The 15,771-nt window shown below is 41.3% G+C and overlaps 1 protein-coding gene across 5 annotated transcripts in view; it reads right to left on the bottom strand.

Annotated features, from left to right (window-relative positions):
• The window catches only part of LOC147912010 (uncharacterized), a 99,034-nt gene that overhangs the window by 52,099 nt on the left and 31,164 nt on the right, over positions 1–15,771 (bottom strand). The window contains exon 3 of one of the 5 annotated variants that reach the window (XR_015550751.1): positions 6,689–6,911. The exons of the other annotated variants lie outside the window; for them this stretch is intronic. The gene's annotated coding sequence lies outside the window, so the exon portion shown is untranslated. The remainder of the gene's footprint in view (positions 1–6,688; positions 6,912–15,771) is intronic. 5 annotated transcript variants of the gene reach the window in all.

Raw genomic sequence — 15,771 nt, 5'->3', positions numbered from 1 at the left:
TTTCTGCATTTTTTTGCTTTTTGTTGGTCATTTCACTGTTTAAAATGACCCCCAAGTGTCATGCTAAAGTATTGTCTACTGTTCCTAAGCACAACAAGGCTGTAATGTACCTTATGGAGAAAATATGTATGTTAGATAAGCTTCTTCCAGACATGAGTTATAGTGCTGTTGGCTGTGAAGTCAATGTTAATGAATCAATAATGTATATTTTATAAGGTGTCTTTAAACAGAAACAAACAAAACAAGGTTATGTAGGTACTAATTGGTTGATGAAAATGTTGTGACCAGAGGCTCACAGGAGCCTAACTCTATTTCCACGAGGAGCAGTGTTTCAGTAGTCACGAATTCCGTGTTCACGGTTACTTTATAGAACATAACTACCACAAATAATGAGAATCAACTATATTTAAATCACCAAGAATTATGTAGTAGTGCCGGAAAGAATGACAGGAAGGCTGAAAATCCAGTTTTTCAAGGAAGAAGAGTGACCCAGGCATCTGGAGATGACTGCAACAAGAAAGAGTAGAAGGTGATAGCATGAGATGCAAAGCTGGAGGATTTTAGGAAGGAGGTAGAAATTTCTGGAAGAATCAATGAGGAGCAATTAAACGTAAGGAATGGGCTAATATCAGAAACGTGAGACATCAAGGGTAAGTTTGTGACAGAAATATTTTTTTTTAGCTCTTGACGAGCTCTAAACCTCACCACACCAGTGGTCACCCCTTCCTCCTATCTGTAATGGGAGCTATGATTCTCCCCCTTCCACACAATTACAAAAGCAGGTCATCCCTCTTCTAAACATCCATGTAGGGAAAAAGAAAAGATCAATCGCAGAGTACAGAAGCATAATTCTGGTTTACAACTCAATATGTCACAAAACATAATCCATTTTCTACTGCTACTTCCATACAAACATTTCTATTATGCCCATAGAAGACAAAGGTCACCTTTTGAGGGAAATTATTCATGAGGGAAAAAAATTAGAATTTTGAACAAGCCTTTTAGGTGACCTATACAGATGTATGGTAATAGGACTTCAATCTATATTAGACACCTAATCTGAAAAGATGAAAACATAATCAAATTGCAGTAGCACTCCTCAATTTAATTTAACCTTTCAGGGGCCTGGTGGATGTTCTCTTAAAATTAATTTCATCCAGTGATTCTTCAGGGAACAGAGAGAAATAGAACTTATACTTAAATATACGCATGCACATTTATAAACATACTGTAGTTTATTTGCCTTTACGTGTTTTTTTCCCAACAAAGAATTCTAGATTGCTTATTAAATAGGCTTCCCAGGTTGAAAAAATCCTTGGAGAAGAGGCCTCATTCTGAAAAATTCAAGGATCACTGCCCAATCTTGAAGTACTTCTGAAAAAAATTCACCAAAAAATGTAAAATTTACTCTGCCCTCATAATTAGGCCAACTTGGAGTTTTCTTTCAGGTTTTAGCAATTATGAGATTCTTGATTAAAAATTCACCAAAAGTTTAATATCCAATGATAAGTTCAAAAAAAATACTCAGACTTGCTTTTATACACTTATTTTGGGTTTGTCATTTAATTCCTTTTAAAAATATTAAAGTGGAAGTCAAATACTGCGCCAGTTTGACAAGGTCCTCTCACCTTTAGGAACAGAAAGAACTCAATAAATCGTCAGCACTAACCAGAAAAGATTGAATATCTAATTCACCCAAAGTTTAATGTAATAGCTGAACTAGGAGTCAGTGGGGAGAGGCGTATCATGGGGAAAAAAATGGACTAATTTATGTAAGAATTATTTTAAAAGTATACTTGGAACTCCTGCTTGATTAAGTTTAAGAAAGAGTAATATTGCCGAGGGCTGGCACAAGTAGAGGGACGCATGCTCTCTTGTACACAGTTGGCAGTAATATATATTGGGTCCAACTTTCTGGAAGGCAATTTGGCAATGTGTATCAAAAGCCATAATAACAGATGTCCTCATGGAGCAGGACTTCCATTTCTTGGAATTCCTCTTAAGAGAATAAAGGAAGGATGTATAAAATTTTGCACATCATGGATTACTCTGTTGTTTAAAATTAGAGAAAATTGGAAACAATGAAACTGCCTACCAATAAATAATTGTTTAAATAAATGTTTTAATAATTATTTAAATAAAATCTTCTTTCTCCCACCCTCACCCCCTTCAGTCTGTTCTCAACACAGCGGCCAGCGTCATCTAATTAAAATGCAATGAGTTGATGGTCATGGTACTCCTTGAAACACTCCAATGGTTCCCCTCACTCAGAGTCAAAGCCAAATCTTTATCGTGGTCTAGCGCCACATTTTGCGTGCTATAGAGTTGCCATTTAAGTGGCTCTTCTTTAAACAAGTATATGTGTTCCTGGTAACCCATGGTCTTCACCTTAGACACAGAAGAATCTAGAATCTTAAGCAGCTCCCTTGTAAAGGACATTCCATGTGATATTCTCCTTGACAAACATCCTCCTACATAAATTTTTTACATTTTCTCCAGAATTGGGATTATATTAGTACTGATTAGAAAGCTATTTTTACTAATCACCATCAAGCAACTGTCATTTCTCACCAGTATTGCAAAGCTGCCCACCCCGTTTCTTGACAGCCACTCATGTCTCCTCTAATCTATTCTCCACACCACATTCAAAGTAATCTCTTTTCTAAAAAAGTGGTCATACTTTCCCCATGTTTAACACCCATCACTGCCTTCCCATTTCTCTACAGAAGATCCAAATTCCTGATGGTCAAGGTTCTAAAACAGTGCTACACAATGGAAAAATAATGGGAGTCACTCATGGAATTTTAAATCTTATAGTAGCCATATTTTTCAAAAAGTTTCAAAATGGTAAAATTAATTTTAATACTATATTTTATTTTAGCAAATCTATCCAAAATATTATCATCTCAACATGTAATCAATAATTCAAGTAGATCTTAAATGTTCTCACTACCAAAAAAAAAATAGTAATTATGTGAGGTGATGGATGTGTTAACTAACCTTATTGTGGTAATCATTTCACAGTATGTACGTGTATCAAATCATCACTTTGTACATCTTAAACTTACACAATGTTATCTGTCAATTCTATCTCAATAAAGCTGGGGAAAAATATTGAGATAATGTACTTTCAGTTTTTCATACTAAATGTTTGAAGTCTGATGCGTATTTTGCCTTTGTAGCACATCTCAAATTGGACAAGCCACATTTCACATGCTCCATAGCCCCATGTGGCTAGGGGCCACCATATTAAACAGTACAGTTCTACAAGGTCAAGACCATGCCCACCTCTTCAGCCTTCTCAGGCTATAGACATATTTAACCTTCAGGTGCTCAAAGTTGCCATTTTCTTTTTCCAAGTCTTTTATATATGCTGAGTTTTCATACAACAAATAATTTGAAAGAAGACAAATAACCAAATTTTTAAATGGGCAAAAAATTTGAGTGACATTTCACCAAAGGAGATATACAAACAGCCAATAAGCATATGAAAGATACTCAACAGCATTAGTCATTAGGAAAATGCAAATCAAAACCAAAATGAGGGCCGGCCCCGTGGCTTAGTGGTTAAGTGCGTGCGCTCTGCTGCTGGCGGCCCGGGTTCGGATCCCGGGCGCGCACTGACACACCGCTTCTCCGGCCACGCTGAGGCCGCGTCCCACATACAGCAACTAGAAGAATGTGCAGCTATGACATACAACTATCTACTGGGGATTTGGGGGGAAAAAATAAATAAATAAAATCTTTAAAAAAAAAAAAAACCAAAATGAGATACCACTTCACACCCACTAGAATGGTTATAATTAAAAAGACAGACAATAGCAAGTGTAGGTGCGAATGTGAAGAAACTGGGACTCTCATATATTGCTGGTAGGATTGTAAAATGGTACATCTGCTTTGGAAAATAGTCTGGCAGTTTCAAAAAATGTTGAACGTAGAGTCACCATATGACCCAACAATTCCACTTCTAGGTAACTAACTCGTCAAGAGAAATGAATGAAGACATATGTCTACATAAGACATATGTCCATATAAGACTTATAGAAGCAATCCAAATGTCCATCAACTGGTAAATGGATAAACAAAATGTGATATATCTATACAATGCAATACCGTTCAATAATAAAAAGAACAGAGTACTGACACATGTTACAACATGGATGAACCCAAAAAACATCATGCTAAGTGAAAGAAGCCAGACATAAAGGACACATATTGCATAATTCCATTTTTATGAAATTCCAGAAAAGGAAAATCTGTAGAGACAGAAAGTAGACCAGTTGTTACCTAGGATGGGGAATGGGAATGGAGACTGACCCAAATGGGCACAAGGACATTTTAGGGGTGATCAAAATGTTCTAAAAATGGATTGTGTTCATGGTGGCACAACTCTAAAATCACTAAAAATTATTGAATTGTACATATAAAATGAATGACTGTTATAGCATAAAATATATACCTCAATAAAGTTATTTTTAAGAAGAATAAAATATTCACAAGAGTTTTTTTAAAAACTTGAATGTTTATATCCTGCTATAAATGTTTCAAACCTTTTGTATTCCCAGCCTCCCCTCTCCAGATCGTTAAGTTCCATGCAGGTAGAAACTATTAATGCCTTGCTCCCTATTGTAACTCCAACATCCACATTATGCCTTTCACATAGCAGAGGCTCAAAACAGCTGTTGAATGTATTGAGAATAAATTGCTTGGGCAATTTCAAAAAACCATAGACACTTAAAAGTTAAAAAAAAAGTCCTACTCAACAACGTGGATAAACATTATGTTGAGCGAAAGAAGCCAGAAACAAATGAGTACACACTGTATGATTCCATTTATAAAGTTCTAGAACAGGTAAAACTAGAAATCTGAACAGTGGTTTCCTGGGGGAGCATGCAGCAGGGATTGACTGGGAAGGGGTACAAGTGAAATCTTAAGGGTAATGGAAATGTTCTATATGCTAACTGGAGTGGTGGTTACACAGGTGTACATTTGTCAAAATTCATCAAACTGCAGGCTTAAAATCAGTGCATGCTGTATATAAATTGTATCTCAGTTTTAAAATGTGGATACCTCTGGTAAAAAATAAAACAAAAATTTATTTAATGAGTAAAGCCTCCTAATTCTTTAGTATGAAATGCAAGGCCTTCCATGGTTTGGTCCCTGCATGCCACTCCAAGCTCACTTCTCAGAAAGTTGCCCCAGTGCCCCTCCCAAACCACCTCCCCACCCTTATCCCCTCAAACCCCAGGCCCCAGTCTTATTAAACTGCTGACATTTCCCCAAACACACCAAACAGGGAGGTGAGGAAAGCACTGGATTTTAGGTCAGTGGCCCCGGGCGTGAGGCCAGCTCCACCAATCACTACCAGTGTGACCTCAGCAAGCTACTCTACCATTCTACGGTGCAGCTTCTTCTTTTGCAAAAGCAGGTTTAATAACAACTGCCCTTTTGAACTTACCAAGCAGCCCTGCACATCAAGAGAGGCAGCATATAAGAATGTGATCTTTAGTTAAAAATGCTCTGTGGGTCCAGAGTTGCTAATCATTGCCTTCCTTGCTGGTTTTCTTTGCCCTTTGCCCTAATGTTTCATTTAGTCCATTGGGATCTGCAAATTCTCCACTAGTTGCTGTAGGACAAAGAACTACGTGATCCCCTTCAATCCAACTGGAGAAATGTACACTGAGGAAAGTCTATATAAAAGGCACCACTGGCTAAGTGCTTGATACGTTTTTTCCCTCAGTGTTTTGAATGACCTTTCACCAATAGCTGATCATAGTAGCTTGATTTAAAATAAAGTATGTTATCGCTCAAGTTGGCACAAAATCTAAGGGATGACATTTGTTCTCGTCTTTATACTTTTTCTGTATTTTTTTCAATTTTCCACAAGGAACATATATTTCTATTATATTTAGGGGAAAGTGTTGTTTAAAAATAAAAACTTTAGTGCTGATTCTATTTTAAACCAATGATATATGGCTAATACCTTCAAAACACTTACTAAGGAGTAGGTCTTATTATAAGAACTTTGTATTTGTTAATCCTCTCAACAACTCTATGAGGTAGGTACTATTATTCTACCCTTTTTTACAAATGAGGAAATAGAGAATAGGAAATGAGAAATAAAGATTAAGCAACCTACCCAGAGTCATACAACTAATAAGTGATGGAGCTGGGATTTGAACCCCAGCAATTTGGTTTCCGAGTTCACGCTTTTAACTAGTACTCCAGGGAAAAAGAATGTGAGTGACTCATATTACCCTCTACCATGGCTCTAAGGGTCCAATTACACAAGCAGGCTCCCTTGGGAGAAAATTAGTGGTCTGTGGGTCGGCCCCGTGGCTTAGCGGTTAAGTGCGCGCACTCTGCTGCTGGCAGCCTGGGTTCGGATCCCGGGTGCGCACTGACGCACCGCTTCTCTGGCCATGCTGAGGTCGCATCCCACATATAGCAACTAGAGGGATGTGCAGCTATGACATACAACTATCTACTGGGGCTTTGGGGGAAAATAAATAAATAAATAAATAAAATCTTTAAAAAAAAAAAAAATTAGTGGTCTGTTAGACTGTGGGGTCCTGAAGGCTAGAACCATGTCTTATCCATCTGTGTTTCTGTATCAGTTAGCTTTGGTACATAACAAACCACCCTAAAACTTAGGTACCTAAAAACCACAACCATTCATTTCACTCACAGTTGTGTGGGCTGGCATTTGGGCTGGGCCTTTCTTTTGCTGGTCTTCTGCCATCCTTAGCTGAGCCATGTCAGTGAGCTGCTAGTCTGCTAGGCGTCTCTGCTTTTGGAAGTTGGCTGGCTGTCAGCTGGCGCAATAAGAGCCCCTGAGCCACAGGTCTCTGATCAGCCAGCAGGAGAGCCTGGGCTTCTTCACACAGCAGCAGTGGCAGGGTCCCAAGAGCCTTAAGAGTGGATAAGCCCCAATGAGCAAGAGCTTTTCAGATCTCTGCTTGCATCACATTTGCTACTGACCCACTGGCCAAAGCAAACACATGGCCAAGCCCAGAGCCAGTGTGGGAGGGGACAACCCAAAGGCATGAATACGGAGGGGTAAATAATTTGTGGCCATTTATGCAATCTACTAATATAAGCAAACACAGAACCTAGTAAACAATAGGCACAAAATAAATGCTTAATGCTGTCTCCCCTTCATGAGAAATCAAGATAAGACCAACAATCTCTTCCTTCTCTGCACTAGGGGAAACTACATCAAGCAGATGGAAGAGGCTAACTGACCCCTCTTGCAGAGAAACACCTCACACTGGGTGATGAAGCCTATCACTTGACAGTCACCTCCTAACACAGGATCTCCTCAGCTCTTGGGGTGAGGGGTGTGTTCTTACTGGTGGCTGCTTCCCTAAAGCTCTTAGAATCCCAGGACTGGCTCTAATCAATGATTCCATCAAGTTTCCTAAGGGACCTCCCCTTCTCCCACAGCTTCTGTGGGGTGCCTCTGGGACACCTCTATAAAGCTGCTACAATTAGCATCCCTGCTTGCCCTCTAGTGGCTCCCTAATGTTGTGCAGCCCTTTGAAGAAAAGTGTCCAAAGCCTTCTACAACTGCACCAGAAGAAACAATTGTGTGTGCTTTAGGTCAGTAGTTTTCAACAGGGGGTGATATTTTCCCCATGGGACATTTGGCAGTGTCTGTAGATATTTTGGGTCGTCACAACTGGAGGAAGCGTGCTGGCATCTAGTGGGTAGAGACCAGGGATGCTGCTAAACATCCTACAGTTCACAGGACAGCCCCCACGACACAGAATTATCTGGTTCAAAATGTCAGTAGTGTCATGGTTGAGAAACCCTGCCTTAGATTCAGAGTGAGCCCTCCTTCGTCCGAAGGATGGACCCCACAACTCTACCCAGAGTTGTTACATGGCTGGATCCATCACTCCCTCTGGAAAGAATCAGTCTCTAGGCAACGATCCTAAATTGTCTCTGTGCAACTTCAATCTCAGGAACAGTTCATGGGTATTCCATAATTCCCCAGGTTAGACAGACAAACTAAGTTCTAAATGGAGTTTGGTTACATGCAGGATGACTTTATTGTCTCTTTCTATTATCTGTGCTCAATCCTACTGATTTGAGAGCAATTTTTGCAAAAAAGAGGAGTACTTAAATGTTTTTATTGTAAGTCAGTTAATACCCTCAGGAAATAAAAATGGCTTCCAATGGAGAACTGCATTGTGGGACTTCTGTGTGAACCATACGAACCTTTTGATAAAATGCACATTAGTTGCAAGGAATAGATGACAGGCACTCAGTTTTAACAAAATGACACTTGTTCCATGGAGGAAAAGAATTTCTTACTGTCAGAGAGAACACTAAGAACAGAGGGAAAGAAAGCTACACAGACATTGATTGCTATGGCATGTACAAAAGCAACAGAAGATGAAAGCCTTGATTCTAGTCACCCATCTTACTGTGGTGTTTTAGCAATGCTAATTAGAAGAGAGTAGCTGACATTTCCCTAGCGTGAAGGATAAACTAAAATTTACCCGGGAAATTTACTTCTGAAATTTCCACAGAAGAATTCAATGGTAGAGGTGCTTTTTACTAACCCTGGAATTTATTCCTTACTTGTTCACTTATGCTCCTTTACGCTAGTAGCTAGGAACATGCTCCTCACCCAATACCTGGAATTCCTTATTCAAGTGTGAGGCAGGGAGAGCAAGAGAGAAGTGAAGGGTCCATGGCTCCAGCCGCTCTTTGCTTTACTTTGAAACTCCTTCTCCACTTCTTCTCAGGTCCTGAGGCTTCTGAACACCCTCCTCACCCTGCCTTCCATTTCCATCTCCTCTCTTCTTCCTCCTGTCTTCCTCATCCCTGCCTCTGGACTGCAGGGACCCTGGAGGGCAAACAGGGACTGGCAGGAATCCCAGGCATGGTATGGAGATATGGCCAGTGTTGGGGTGAAAGGTGTGAAAGGCTGCAGAATTTGCCACCCCAAAATATGCCTCTTTGGCATATGGATTGTTTTAGGCTGGTTGTTTTTAAGAAAGTGCCTAGACTTCTCCCAGTAAGCCATGGAGTAGCAGTAAAGTGTGCCCAGGCCCAGGCCTTGGGGGAGGAGTTTGTCAAGAAACATTCCTCATTTGGCTCCTGACTGGGATTCTACCACTATTACTTCTTATTCCAGAGGCATCTCACTTCAGAGGAGAAACTTTAAGGATTTACGAAGCTGGGCTCCCCATCCAGGCAGGGAACCACCTTTGGCTGAACTTCATGATCCTTTCCACCATCTACAGGGCATTCTTTGTGGCCCTCCCACATCTAAAGTGCTACATTCCTGGGCTGGCCCAGTGGCGCAAGCGGTTAAGTACACACGCTCTTCTGCGGCGGCCCGGGGTTCGCAGGTTCGGATCCCGGGCGCGCACCGACGCACCGCTTGTTAAGCCATGCTGTGGCGGCGTCCCATATAAAGTAGAGGAAGATGGCCACGGATGTTAGCCCAGGGCCAGGCTTCCTCAAGAAAAAAGGGGAGGATTGGCATCAGATGTTAGCTCAGGGCTAGTCCTCCTCACAAAAAAATAAAATAAAATAAAGTGCTACGTTCCTGTGAGTTCTGCTCTCTTCCAGTTGTGGAACTTGCAATGCTGGTTGCTCTTCCTTATCCCCAAGATCCACAGCACCCAGGATGAAGATTCTCCCCTCTTTAAACCCTCAAATGCCTTATCTTCCGTATAGTGGCTTTTCCATGCCTGACAAATACCAACTGTTGGGTAGGAGTACATAAGACTGGATTAAGAAGCTGGGACAGCAGAAGAAAGGGAGGGAATGGAGGAAGAAGGGCAGCCTGGAGGCATAAGTGGGATAGTGTATTGTGGTGGTGTCTAGGCTGGAGCTGGAGAATTGAATGGCTGAGAGGAGAGACTTGGGAAGAAATATTTATAGAGATTTCTTGAGAGACACGAGTGTGTTGTACAATCTACTCAAGGACCTGGCATAGATTGTGGATTTTTCTCACAATGAGGGACAGTAGAAGTAATGGCAATTGCCCAGGTGTGCATGGTGAGAGCCCAGATAAGGGCGGCAGCAGGGAGTATTCTGAAATAAGGTGCTAAACTTTTTATTTCTTTTTTAACATGACTGGATAAAATTCGTAAATGTCTGCCACCCAAGAATGACTTTCACCCCCCTCCAAATATCCTTTGTGTCTTTCAAGGCTCAGTTCAATTTCCATCCCCTCTGTGAAGGCCTCTCAGACCTTCTGGCCGCATCAACTCTTTCCTTCTCTCAACGTACAGGTGTAATTGGTATTGTTGAACTGCTATCTTTGGGTTCCCCTCCTCCTGCCATCCATCCAGTACATTATTATGGAAGTAATCCTTAACCACGATTTTTATGTCATACCTCTACTCAAAAAAATTCACTGGCTTCTGTCTGCCAGCAGGATTTCAAAAATGGAAAGAAATCAGTCATTTACGATCACGAAAAACGTATTCTGCAAATGTTGGCTCAGTACCTCTCATATATAGGCATTTTACCAGAGCTTGAGTGAATGTGGCAATCTGTCATATTTCATTCCTTTTTCATACAATTTCACAGCTTATGATCCTACCCTGCTCATCTACATGCCAATTCAATACAGCTTCCAAAAATCCAGAGGCAATATATTAATGTTTTTCAAAGCTTAGCATAGCCTAACCATCAAAGAGTTACTCACTGTATCATCCACAGAAATATGTAAATGTTATTAAAAGGATTCTAAACTCATTTGGAAGGAATCATTCTGAAACTTCCGTTGTTGGACCGTTGTAACTGCCATTTAAATGTTCACAATCCAGTCACACACTCCCCACTACACAGTTTTCCTGAAGGTTTATCCTAACTTTGGGAAAATGTTTAAAGAGTTGGAACCAAAATTACAACTGATTAAAGCAAAGTTTTCAACACTGGCTGTGCATCAGAATCCCCAGTGCTCCCTCCAGGCCATTAATTCAGGATCTCTGGGGGTGGGCCTGGACCTCAGATTCTAATGTGTGGCCAGGGTTGGGAGCCACTGCGTTAAAGGTGTTGCCTCTTGCTCTCTCGGTAGAAAGGCGGGCATACCTAGGTCAGGAGGAGGGACTTTGTAAGCCATGTGAGCACACCAGTTCCTGAGAGGGCTGGCAAGAGCAAGGAAGGACACCAGCTTCAGAGAACCTGGGAGCCACGCAGAGGACTGAGGCAGGGACACATCCAAGAGGAGCAGGACAGCTGCACCTGCAAGAAGGGGGGCACCCTGGCCACATACGCTGCCTACTTGAGGAAGCAGCCACGTTTCTACAGTGAGCTAGACACACAGAATCTTTCTAGTATCAAGAGACTCACATAGCAGTAAGGGAAATTAGTTAAAGTTTCCTACGACATTCTCTTGCTTCTAGAGAAAAATCTATATGGATCTGTAATTCTGCAGGGAAGCCCTGTTGTCTTCTGACCTAATTTAAACCATTATTAAATTGCTTCTTCTCAACTGATGCTGAAAACAGAAAAGACATGCCTGAATGGCCATGTCTTCGCATTGATTTTTATACCAACCACTCCTGACTTTGGGGCCAAGCTCCCAGACTGAATTTTTGGAGAGATTCTGGGTAAAGATTAATAAACAAACATGACCTCAAATGGTAAAATTGAAACTGTCTGTCAGGCTTGCTTTAGCTCAATGCTACAGGTGACATAGGAAGCAGGAGACCAAAGATGATTCAGTTCTGGTAATTAAAAACAACTGCAATCTTCAGATAACATTATATTTTAATCTTCCTATGGTAACTTTCTCTTTTTACAACATTTAAATAGTTTTTACAGCTTCCAGATAGTTCCAAAACTTGAGTCCACATGTTGACAAAGTACAACAGAGCCTTTACAAGCTCCAGGGATGTGAATCCTCAAATTGACAAATACTACACAACCCATAGTTTCCTCCATAACGTATAATAAAAAATAACTGGGTAATGTAAGTAAGCCTCCTGCACACCATGCCTAAGAGAGAAAAACAAAATCTTGTGGCCCTCCTTGCCCCTAAACTTTGTTGCTAGGCTCATTCTCTTGCCTGCAGCCTCAGAGCAAAGGGTAGATATATGTACAGACCCATGTATCTATGTGTATCTATTCACGTGTGTATGTATATGTAAGTGTCTCACTGTGATCGGTGAAAGAAAATAAATCCTTCCCCTACCACAGCTTTCCTATCACCTCAACCCATTACTAGTGTATGGTTGTGACAAAGAGTTAAAAGGAACAAACATTTGTCCACAAACAAAACAGAACACTTCATTCCAGTACCATGTATCCACCAGTCAGCCAGTGGTCTTTGAGATTTCAAGACTCCAAAGACACATAATTCAAATTCTTGTGGCCCCAAACACTAGGTTGTCGACTTCCCATTGTGAGGAATGTGCAGGGTGGCATTATGCATGAAAGAAGTCTCAAAACCCAAAGCAGAAGGCAAGCCCCTCTCTGCCTCCGCTAGCCTCTCATGCAAGAGATGGACAATTTGTCCACAGCTTTATTCACACTCTGTGACTCTCCTGCTTGGAACCTCAGCATCAGCAGATGAAACTGTAAATTTCTGACACTGATACCTTGGGAATGAGTGGTGGATTAGGAGAGTGGCGAGGGAAGGAAAGGTAACTCCAAAGAGTAGGAAGGTACTTTCCCAGACTCAGAGAAACTCGGGGCTGAAGGTTCTTATCGGAGTTTTGTGGCTCATAGTGACCTCAAATAAGTGGTTATCCAAAGCATGATTAACGCCTTCTGAAGCAGCCCATTCTATTTTCTGACTGTTTTAATCATCAGACACATTAAAATAAGTCTCTACATTGTAAGCTCCACGGAGCACGGATCTTAGCCTGTGTTGTTCACTGATACGTCTCGAGTGCCTAAATGTTACCTGGCATGGAGTAGTCGCTCAAAAAGTATTTGTTAGATGACTGAGTACCTCCCAGTGGCTTCCCGCAATGATTCTATTTCTACTCTGGAAAATACAAAAGAGGTCTATTTTTCTTCCCTACTACAGCCCAGCAAATATTTTAAGACACCTATCATGGTTACTCCTCCCCAACCCCCACTGTGAGTTTTTTCTTTTCCAAGTTTAACATTCCTGGTGCACTCAACCATTTCTTTTAGGGTGGATTGCCAGTCCCCCCAGCAAAGATTTCTTAGATGCCTATTGTGCAGTCACCACTGGGGAGGGGTGGGACCATCAAAGAATTCTAGGTAATATCTACTCCATTCATTAGAACCCGGCTCTTGTCATCCACCCATATTGTTCTAATTTGTCCAACAGGGCAATTATGAAAGGCTTTGGCAAATGGCTAGCATAGATCAAGGTCAACTGTGTCTACTATTTTGTCCCAGTAGAGCTATCTGGCTACCTCATCCAACAGGAAAAGGAGGAGGAGGAGGAAGAGGGGGAGGAAAAAGAAATGAGGTTAACCTGGCAGTACTTCATGACTTCATGCAGTGGTTCTTGACCTTGCCTTCACATTGGAATCACTTCGGGAGCCTCTATAAAAGATGGACTCCTGGGACTCCACCTCAGAGATTCTGATTTAATTGGTCTGGGATGTTGGCTGGGCACAAGGATTTTTCAAAGCTCTGCCAAGTGACTCTAACGTGTAGCCAGGGCTGAGGCCCACTGCATTCATGCAAACTCCTGGGGATCAACATATCTCTTTTAAAGGGCTCACAATCTAATTTTTTAAGCCCATTCTAGAATATTGCATGTGGCCCTCCATTCATTTTTGAAAATAAAGTTTTATTGGCACACAGCCATGCTCATTCATGTACACATTGTCTATGGCTGCTTTTGTGCTTCAACAGCAGAATGGAATAGCTGTGATGGAGACCATGTGGCCTGCACAGCCTAAAATATTTACTATCTGGCACTTTACAGAAAAAGTTTGCTGACCTCTGGCTTAAAATCACTATCAAATTCTCTAGTCTATAGTTTGGGGAACTCATGGGCTTTGTCCTCTAAAAAATCAAGGCTTTGTTGTTTGTTCATTTGTTTGTTTTTAATATTTAGACCTTCCCACCTATTATTATCCTGGACCCTCTCCTGCTTCGCATGATTACTTAAGAATGACTGGCAATATTTTGGCAATATCACCTATCACAGCTCTAAAGATTAGAAGTAATAGATTTTATTCTGATGTATGAATGTATGTAGTAGAAACCCTTTAAGGTTGCCTATGACTGCATTTAATAATTGTCATGTACCCGAGACTATTGACCAGAAAGAGTGTGCATTTTGTAAGGGTTTATGTATTTACGATCTGAGCATTCCACATACTGTGTGCAGCCAAGCTTCCTACCCCATTCTCTGAATTTGCAAGCTATTAAAACCTAAAATTATAGGGGCCGGCCCAGTGACATAATGGTTAGGTTTGTGCACTCTGCTCCGGCAGCCCAGGGTTCATGGGTTCGGATCCCAGGTGTGCAGATCTATGCACGGCTCATCAAGCCATGCCATGGCAGCGTCCCACATACAAAATGGAGGAAGTTGGGTGCAGATGTTAGCTCAGGGCCAATCTTCCTCAGCAAAAAGAGGGAGATTGGCAACAGATGTTAGCTCATGGCCAATCTCCCTCACCAAAAAATCCCCTAAAATTATGTATAACACATAATATTTGATATCTAATGTTTACTATTTAATATGTAGCATATAGTATATAATAGGCGAAATGTATCTGTGAGGCAGATATCATTGCTGTCGCACTATCTCTTGGGCATTTCTGGATTCCACCTTGCAGGTGTTTCTAGACCTTATGATCAATGATCTATGGAAAATGAGCCCTAAAATAAACTTGTTTTACTGAAATTTTAGGCATGAAGAATATATAAGAAGACACCTGTAAGAATATCCACCCCACTCAATTTTCCCTAGATTGTTCCCATATTGCATAATAATCTGAATTTCTGACATTATTCAGCATGATCTGCTGGTAGCATGGCCTAAGCATTTATAATTAGTGTGGTTATTACACACGCACTTCCATCCCAGGTGAATTACAATTAGTGATATTTTTCTTTAACACCTGCACAGTTAATGCAGGCTTTCTTTTTTTTTGTTTCTTTTTTTGCGGGGGAGGAAGATCAGCCCTGAGCTAACATCCATGCCAATCCTCCTCTTTTTGCTGAGGAAGACCGGCCCTGAGCTAACATCTATTGCCAATCCTCCTCCCTTCCCCCCTCCTTTCTCCCCAAAGCCCCAGTAGATAGTTGTATGTCATAGTTGCACATCCTTCTAGTTGCTGTATGTGGGACGCCCCCTCAGCACGGCCGGACAAGCGGTGCATCGGTGTGCGCCTGGGATCCGAACTCGGGCCACCAGTAGCGGAGCACACGCACTTAACTGCTAAGCCATGGGGCTGGCCCCAATGCAGACTTTCTTAAAGACTCGTTTCCCATGGTAGGTTGGTAAGTCTTAGAAATTGCCACAGCCAGAGAAACTGCATCAGAGCGTGGACCTGCTTCAATCACAGACTTCTCTGGTCCTAATAGCTTGCGGGTTCAGAGGATGCAGTGCTGAGCTGGGCTGCTGGCAGTCCTCAAAAATTAAGTGTGTAATCATGCCTCCTGCATGAAAATCACTCTTGTTTCAGTCAATAAGCCTGTGAAGAAAATGGAATCGTTAACTGGAATAGTAAAATCTGAGAAAGTATTTTAATGCATTTAATATATGAAATGCTTTCACCACTAGGAAGCCCTTTGATTGAGAGAAAGAAAATTGCAGAGAATTTACAAAGGCTAAATGATCTTCAGAGCTACTCCTAAAAC

The sequence above is a fragment of the Ceratotherium simum genome, chromosome X, assembly GCF_057802395.1.
Source record: "Ceratotherium simum simum isolate JZ-2026a chromosome X, ASM5780239v1, whole genome shotgun sequence".
In the NCBI taxonomy this organism is placed as follows: domain Eukaryota; kingdom Metazoa; phylum Chordata; class Mammalia; order Perissodactyla; family Rhinocerotidae; genus Ceratotherium; species Ceratotherium simum.
The sequence above is the reverse complement of the archived record's forward strand: the minus strand, read 5'-3'. Positions and strand labels throughout refer to the sequence as shown.